The sequence below is a fragment of the Lactuca sativa genome, chromosome 5 (assembly GCF_002870075.4).
Source record: "Lactuca sativa cultivar Salinas chromosome 5, Lsat_Salinas_v11, whole genome shotgun sequence".
Lineage (NCBI taxonomy): Eukaryota > Viridiplantae > Streptophyta > Magnoliopsida > Asterales > Asteraceae > Lactuca > Lactuca sativa.
The window spans coordinates 156,158,330-156,166,825 of record NC_056627.2 but is presented as its reverse complement, the minus strand read 5'-3'; positions in this window follow the sequence as shown (position 1 = coordinate 156,166,825).

Here is an 8,496-nt window from a genome sequence, read left to right as displayed (position 1 = left end):
GAGAGAGAGAGAGAGAGAAGACAGACGCTTGGGAGTGAAGAAGAAACGGATTAGTCGTCCGTCTCCATGCTCCCTACTACAAATCACCACGAGCCACCATGGACTGGCGGGATAGTGTGCACGGTCATGGTCTGTGGCCACATCAACAACAAACATGTTCGTTGCCAGTATACCGGACGGCCATATATACGTCATTTAGTGATAGGTTTCTAGCGGAATTTATGCCTAATTTATTGACAAACTTGGTCACTAAGGCTGGTGGGAGTGAGCTTGGCATTAGGGATGATCAGTTTGTCCTAAATCCCGATCGCATACCGGTACCGTATCGAAACTGGTACCAAACCTTACAAAATTTAAAAATATAGGACGGTACTCGATAATCCAAATACATGAAATTCAGGAATCGGTACCGCCGGTACCGGTACTAGTACCGAAAATCGGTACCATTCTCGGTACCGGTACCGGTGATATTAATTCGGTTCGGTACTCGAGATTGATTTTCGATCAAATTCAGTTTTTGGGGAATCAGGAACAGTACGGGTCGGTACCGTTTCTGTCCCATGATCATCCCTACTCGGCATGCCAAGATCGACTAGGCAACTCGGCAAAAATGCACCGATGAGAGAGAAAAGATGGTTAGAGGAATTGACTTTTTTTAATCTCACAGTTGGTCAAATGACCGTTTTTTTCAAAAAAAAGTAATAATAATAAAAGTCTCATTTTTTTACCTTATATAAATACATTTACATACCATATCTCATCCCACTTCACCTTCTTCATTTTTTTAAATCAAACAACATAATTTATGTGAAAAAAAATGGCTTCTCCTTCAAACCCAAAAGCTCAAAAAAATACCAAAAAAATAGCCAAAAGACAAACCCAATCTCACCTTCTTCACCAAATTCCGTTCAAATCCAAAGCGATCGGCCTATTTATTCACCTCCAAATTTACACATTGGTGGTTTTACTATCCATTTCAAGCCCAAAACTAACCACAATACCAAAACTAACCTCAATTCCAAAACCAACCGCAATTTCAAAGTCAACCTCAAATGAACTTCTCATCCCAAGTCGCATCCCAAATAGAAAATGACTTCAACCCATTTAACGATCTTCTTGACTCCCTAATGAATTTCTAGACTCAAGGGGAACCCGAAGTCGTCCCCGAAACGACATCAAAGTCGGAAGAGAATCGACCATAACCAAAAAAATGGAAGGGCAACTCCAAACAAATGGACATCGACCGAAGAAAAGGCATTAGTGCGCATGTGGGTGGATGTTTCTGAAGATTCGGTGGTCAGAAACAACCAAGATTGTCCAACTTTTTTTAGGAAAATTACACGGTGTTTTCTCATAGAGATGAATCTTGGAGAGTACTGGAAAAAGACCAAATTCATTTGAAGTGGAGAAATGTCAACAAAGCGATGATGGAGTTTAATGGGGTGTTTTCGAGTGTCAAACGACAATGGCAAAGTGGTGCAAACGACGAAACTATTTTGCAAAAAGCTCTTTAAGTGTACTGGAATCAGAAATGGGCCAATTTCAAATTTCTGCATGTTTGGAATATTTTGAAATTCTCAAAAAAATGGCAAGGGGTCGACGCTTCATAAACCTTGTGGTTCTTCTAAAAGAACTAAAACATCTAAAATGATGCATAGTCAATCGTCCGATGCGCATGTCGAGATTGAGCTCAATGAGGAGGAGCCTTTTAAGGTTTCAAGAGTCACCCATCCCATGGGAAGAGAGCGAGCCAAGTGAAAGGTAAAAGCGGCGGCAAGTGGTTTAGGTGACATCAACCAACTAACAACCAAAATGGACAACGTGAAGTCATCTTTGGAACAATAATTGGCGGTCGCACAAAAGAAAGAAAAAATTGTTCCATGGTGATATTAACGGGAGACACTAGCACTCTCACCGGACGTGAAATTGGCGGTTTACGTTTCTAACTTCCCTTCCCATTTTTCTGTTCAATAGAATTATGGAACACTTGTGCTCAAGTTGGTTTGGTTTTTGATATTTTTATTGCTAAGAAAAAGAATAAGTTGGTTCAAATGTTTCCTTTCGTTAGATTCATTAGGGTTGTTGATCAAGTGAATCTTGTGAAATCTCTTTGTAGTATTCGGATTGGTTGTTTGATTGTGGATGCGAATTTAGCTAGATTCTCACATGTTGGTGGTAAACCTATGGCTGTCAAAAAACTTATTTTTGATCGACCTGGTAACAGGGCTTCTATGGCTAAGTCTTCTTATGTGAAGGTTTTAACATGTGATCATGCAATTGTTGCTAAGGATGTGAAACTGAAGGTGATTCCATCACCTTCTTCAGTGCCTTCTGATGATGGTAATAGTCTTTCATTCCTGTTAGCTCTTCTAGGATGTTATAAAGAATTTAGAGCTATTTGTAATTCTCGTATTATGTGTCATGGAGAGGAATTCTTAGATGTGGAGTTAGTATAATTGTGTAACATCCCAAAATTTTCATACAATTTAAACTTTTCAAAACAACCCTTTTGAAATAGAAGTGTTTACAAAAACCTTGGTTCTTAAAATATTATTCAAAAATCTGAAGGGTTTTGAGCATTCTAACACTCCTATGGTGTACACGCAACCCTAGAAACCTTGGATCTATGTTTTACTAAGATACATGCAAGTTTGATTTTTCCAAGGTTCTTAACCTAACTAGAATGACATGGAGAACTTGAAACATAAAAGCTAGTAGAAGAACATACCTTTCTTGTTGCTTGGATTCCTTAATAACTTTGTGAGCCTAGCACCCCAAATGTGATGCCTCAAATGTTTCACACAACACCACAACTCTTGGAATAACTTTGAGAGAAGTACACTATCACTCAAAATCGAGTAGCCCTCCTTGTTTTAGTCTTAGTGCCAATTTTGCTAGCCTATGGGGTCTTTATATAGTGTGTCACAAGTAGGGTTACACCATGTAAACCCTAATTGACATGGATTTTCATTTCCTCCATGATCCATGGGTTTTAACCTCCATGGAGCACCCAATGGGTTTTATCCCAATTCAATAAACCATGGATCATTAGCCTACTATATAAGAATGGATGATTTACACAATCAACCCCATATATTTAATTAGTCTCTTTTTATCACAAAATTAATTCCAAATTAATTCTTGATCAATACTAACTAAATAATATGATTTCATATTAATATATTATAACTTACAATATATTAACAAATCATAAGTGTTCTTCTTCTCATTTTTTCTATCCAAATATCATGATTTAATGCAACCCAAATGGACCATGCCAACCGCGTCAAGTACATACCAGAAATAGTTATGGACTAAGACACCTTATCCAACAGTCTCCCACTTTGATAAGTCAAATAACTATAACTATAAGTATGACTTCAAAAACCGATCAGCAATCGTAGCTCTTTCAAAGTCTCGCAGAACTGAGATGACCTACCATTTAAGATAAGTGATCATATAATCCTCTGCTCTCAAGATATCAGCCGGACAAATACATGGAACAATGTCGTACTTATTGTCCAGCAGTTTGTTTCCCGATTTCCGATTTGTTTGACATATAAATTTATCGAACACATCAATTTAGTTCTGACCGGGCCCGGTACATAGGACAAAACAAAATCATCGAGGGGACCAGATATCGCTTCAAATCCTCCAAGGACTAGAAGGAACAGATAAACTTCGACTCATATGCTTGATCTACTATGTCACACCCCAAAACCAGAACGGTGGAAACGTTCTGGGGCGGAGGACGTCATGTACAGTATCACAACAATGCATAATAGTAAACAAGCAACAACATCATTCATTGCTTTAATAGTATAATTTGATACAAGTGTGTTCTGTGTATCGTTTATAATACACCAAAAATGAATAATCAAAATAGAGACGAGTCTTGAAAGCTCCATCTTCTCAAAACCTGGTCATCGATACCTGTCTACTTGTGACCTGAGAATACAGGTTTATTTTGAAAGAGTAGATCAGCATTAAAGCCGGTGAATTCATAAGCATTTTAGTGTCATTTTTTGTATGAAAGTTTTTGAAAATGTTTGATGTAAATGTTTGTATCTCCTAGAAAATCCTATGTTTTCTACTAAAAATGTAGCCTTCTACCAAGGCTCGAATGTTTTGTATGTTGTTTGTTTGTAAAAGTGTGTAATTTTCCCAAGTATGACTATCATTACCAAAATATAGTTTACATTACCGTTTATGTGAGAAGATCACATTGTGAATGCAATGGGAAAATAAAGATGTACTATAGTATTGTATTAAGTAACTACCAATGTACTAACTACCTTAAACCAGTTTGTTAATTAAGGTAAAATGTGATGAGGTTGTAACTGTAACGCCCTGTTTATTAAATAAATTAATTAATAAATGTAAGTCTCGGGCTAATTTGTGAAGAATTTTGATAGTTAGGGGTTGTTTAGTAAGTTACAGAGTTGTTTTGAGAAGAATTTTAGAGGCAAGGGTATGTTTGGTAATTATTAGGACTTATCATGAAATGGAATTCATAAGGCAGGGTATAAATGGTAAATGATGGACTTTGATTGAATAGATTCTTGGGGGCGGGGGCTAAAAGGTAACTTTTGAGGCTTAATTTAAAGAGGAACTAATAAGGAGGGGCTATATGTGACAAAAGTGAATGGAAGTTTGTGTGGGAACGGGATATACCCGATAACCATCCTTCTCGTCACCTTATCACTCCCAAAACCCTAACCTTAGTGGGGAATCAGCCGCCACCCGATGCCTCTCTCGTTTTTTCGACCAGATGAAGCCTCAAACGCCGACGCTTGCCGCCTCACCATCTATATGCCATTAGGGTCTTGCTGCCGGTGAAGACACACTCCCATTGTTCCATTGCATCCGATGTAGGAGTTGAGGACCGCCAAGACAAGGGTCGACGAAGACGTGGGATGCGAAGCTCGAGTCATCGCTGTGAACGAGATAGAGTGGTCGGACCGCAACCAACCTTCGATCAAAGATGTTTAGCGCTGCAGAGGAAATCTCCGAGGCTTGGAGCGACAACGATCGGTCGTTGCTTTCATTTCTTCGCCTCCCCTTCTTCTTCTACTCCCAGCTCTTGTTGTCGGCATCGTATGGAGTCGGAAAACCACCGTGAGCCTCCGTTGGTAGCATGGATGAAGCACCTTGCACCAGTCGACATGTTAAGCAACGTTGATGTGTGGTTGGGAAGTGGATCAAGAGGAAACGCCACCACCACCATGAGGTGGTGGCTGTCAAAGCAATGTTGTCGCCATCTCGCGCCTTCACCGCCATGTACGCTACCAGGTGGGTGGCTGTGTTGCTGTTCCGGGAAAAGAGTGCTTGTGTGTGTTCATTTCAGTGTAGTGGGGGTTTTGTTTAGCCGAATTTCTCAGGAAAAACCACCACCACCACCGTGAGGTGGTGGCTGCCGCCAAGCACCACCGTCGGCCACCACGGTGTGGTTGTGTGTGTGTGTTAGTTAGTTAGTGTGTGTTTATCCTTGAGTAAAGCATTGTAATTGTAATTTCCAAAAGATTAATGAAAAGAAACACAAACCACCACCGTAAGGTTGTGGCCGCCGCCGTGAGCCGCCATTGACCTCCACTACCCGAGGTGGTAGTGGGTGGTGCCCCGCTAGCAAACCCTAATGGGCTTAGATATTGGTTTTGGGCCTATTGGGCCATGTTTGGGTGGAAAACCCTAATTATGAGTATTAGGCCTTAGACTTATTGGGCCACTTGTGGGCCATTGCGATTGGTTTGTGAATTAAGCCCAAATTATTCCATGCCATTTATCTAGTATAGTAAAGGACTTAATGGGCTAATTAAGAAAATCCTAATATTTGAGAAATTACCAGGATGCACACGATAATTATTTAATAAGTGAAGTATTAAATAATAATCATTGGCAGAAATTAATCTAACCAACAATTGACTTAATGGATTAAGTCCTTAGCGGATAAAGTCCTTAGTGGGTTAAGCCCTTAATGGGTTAAGTGAGAAACACTTAACCCTAATCGGCATTTTATGTGAAATCCTAACTTCACTTGGGTTTATTGTTGGGCGTTTCTATTGGGCCTTGATGATTGGATTATTAATGGGCCATCCAAGAATAATCATATGGACTAAAATAATTTAATGGGCCTAGGGTAAGGCCCATGTAAGGGGTTGGGCCCAATTTTCCAAATTGGGCCATAGATGGGCCATAGTTGGGCCTTAATGATTATATGATGTTGGGCCTTAATAATAAGACCATGTGAAGGCTTAAGCCCAATTTGGAAAATTGGGCCATATGTTGGGCTTTGGTTTCCAATTGACCTTGGGCCTATGGATTGGGCCTTGTGCTTGAATAAGCCAAGCTTGGGGGTAATGTAGTAATTATCCAAAGTAGGTACTTATGGTTATGTAGTGTAGCCCAATTATTAATTGGGTATTGTTTGTTGTTGACAGTTTAGCAATCCGTCATCCAGCAGTTGGGGTTGAGTCTGCGGGACTTCAGCAGTGTGGGATAGAGTCTGCGGGACTTCAGCAGTGCCAGGTGAGTCTTCTCACCATACCCATGGGTCTAAGGCACCAAGGACGACCCATTATGTGTTTATGGTAGATGTGTTAGCCATTATATGCTTTTATATGATGTGTGATTTTATGTTTGCATGAAGACCCTGGGGGGAGCCCGTGGCAATGGATATAAGACCATGTGGGGTACCCCATGGGAGTCCTAGATAAAGACCATGTTGGGTGGCCCATGGCATCGGATGTAAGACCATGTGGGGTAGCCCATGGCATTCCTAGGTAAAGACCATGTGGGGTGGCCCATGGCGTTGGATGTAAGACCATGTGGGGTAGCCCATGGAAGTCCTAGGTAAAGACCATGTGGGGTAGCCCATGGCATTCTTACAGGTTTTTGTATGCATGACTTATATGTAGCTTCTATAGCTAGCAGGTTATGTGATACGGGTAGTTTTATAGCTAACAGGATATGTGATTTGTGGATTGTGTGTATGGTATGCTCTGGGAAACTCACTAAGCTTTGTGCTTATAGGTTTGTTTATGGTTTCAGGTACTTCACTTTCAAAGGAAAGGACCCGGCTCGATCGCAACGCATCACACTATGTTTTCCGCACATGAGATCTTTGGGATTACACTCTGATATTATTTTATGATGACATGCTCGATTATTCACACTGGTTTGACATGAGATATTATTATGACTTTCATACCGATGGTTTTATGTAATGATAACTTAAATAAAACAAAATTTTTGGTCTTGAATTTTGGGTCGTTACAAGTTGGTATCAGAGCCTTGGTTTGAGCGACTTGGGCACACTCTCGGGTGTGTCTGGACTCAGACTGAGGACTTGGTATGAAATTTTCCAAAAGAAAATCATTTTCACAAAAAGGAATTTGACAAAGAAGCTAAAAAGGGAAAAGAACAATGTGTGTGATGCGTGCAATCAGCCGAGCTCAAGTAAGTTTACCAGAATACACACAAATGTTGTCTGTTATGACTTGGTTTATGAATGTGTGACTCGCATGCTAGTTAGGGCTAGGGGAGATACCTATGTTGTATGAGCTAGTAGACTTGCATGCTAGTGCTGAGTAGTCAATAATAGGTTGGCCTGATATATGATGCTTGTAGCCTTGGAATATTGGATGCCATGTTGGAATGAGAATGATAATTGGTGTTTGTAGCTGCTATGTGTATGCTTTTAAAATTGTATACGGTTCGGATCTTATAGCCTTAGAATAATAGATTTGGCCTTATTTCCTGTTCCTTGTTTGGTTGTGGTCCTAGGGTAGAGTCTATTATTCGACAGTCTATTGGATCCTGTTGTGTGTATAATTTGCATGCATAAGGCAGCCGGCAGTGAGGATTGATGGAGGTGGATAGCGCGAGCTGCGATATGCGGACTGAATCTTTTATGGCAGTTCTATGGGTTGGAGTGCAACTACACGAATGCTGCTTGCTTTGTGCTTTGTGGAACTCTTAAGTGATGGGAGTCAGCTATTAAGTGGGTGTGACGATATCCAGGAGGTAGATTGCTGGTATCATGGGGAGTTCTTCAGCAGCTGATGGCAAGGTGAGGATGGGAACCTAGGGAAGCCTAGGATGTACTCCAGTGAGTTAGTGAGGCGGTTCAGTGAGGTTCGGAGCCTAGGAGGAGCCTAGGAGATGCTTCGGTGGAGATTGTGTTGTTGTTTAGCGGATGTTTGGTGCATCAATGGGGTAGGTGACTTAGAGGATTCGGGAGGATTGCTGAGGAAAGTATGGATAGGTGTGGAAGGTAGTATGGGCCCGTACTACTGAAAGCACAGGATCCATACTCGAATCAGTGAGAGTCTTGGAAAATCTAGGAATCCTATTAAGGAGAATCCTTGATTATGATTGGAATGTGGGAATGGCTGCTATGCGGAATGCGGATGAGCATGCAAGGAGAAAGACCAAGGTTCGGTCTCGGCTCCAGTAGTGAGCCAGAGAGTGGAAGGACTGCCAGGATTTTGAGTTCGC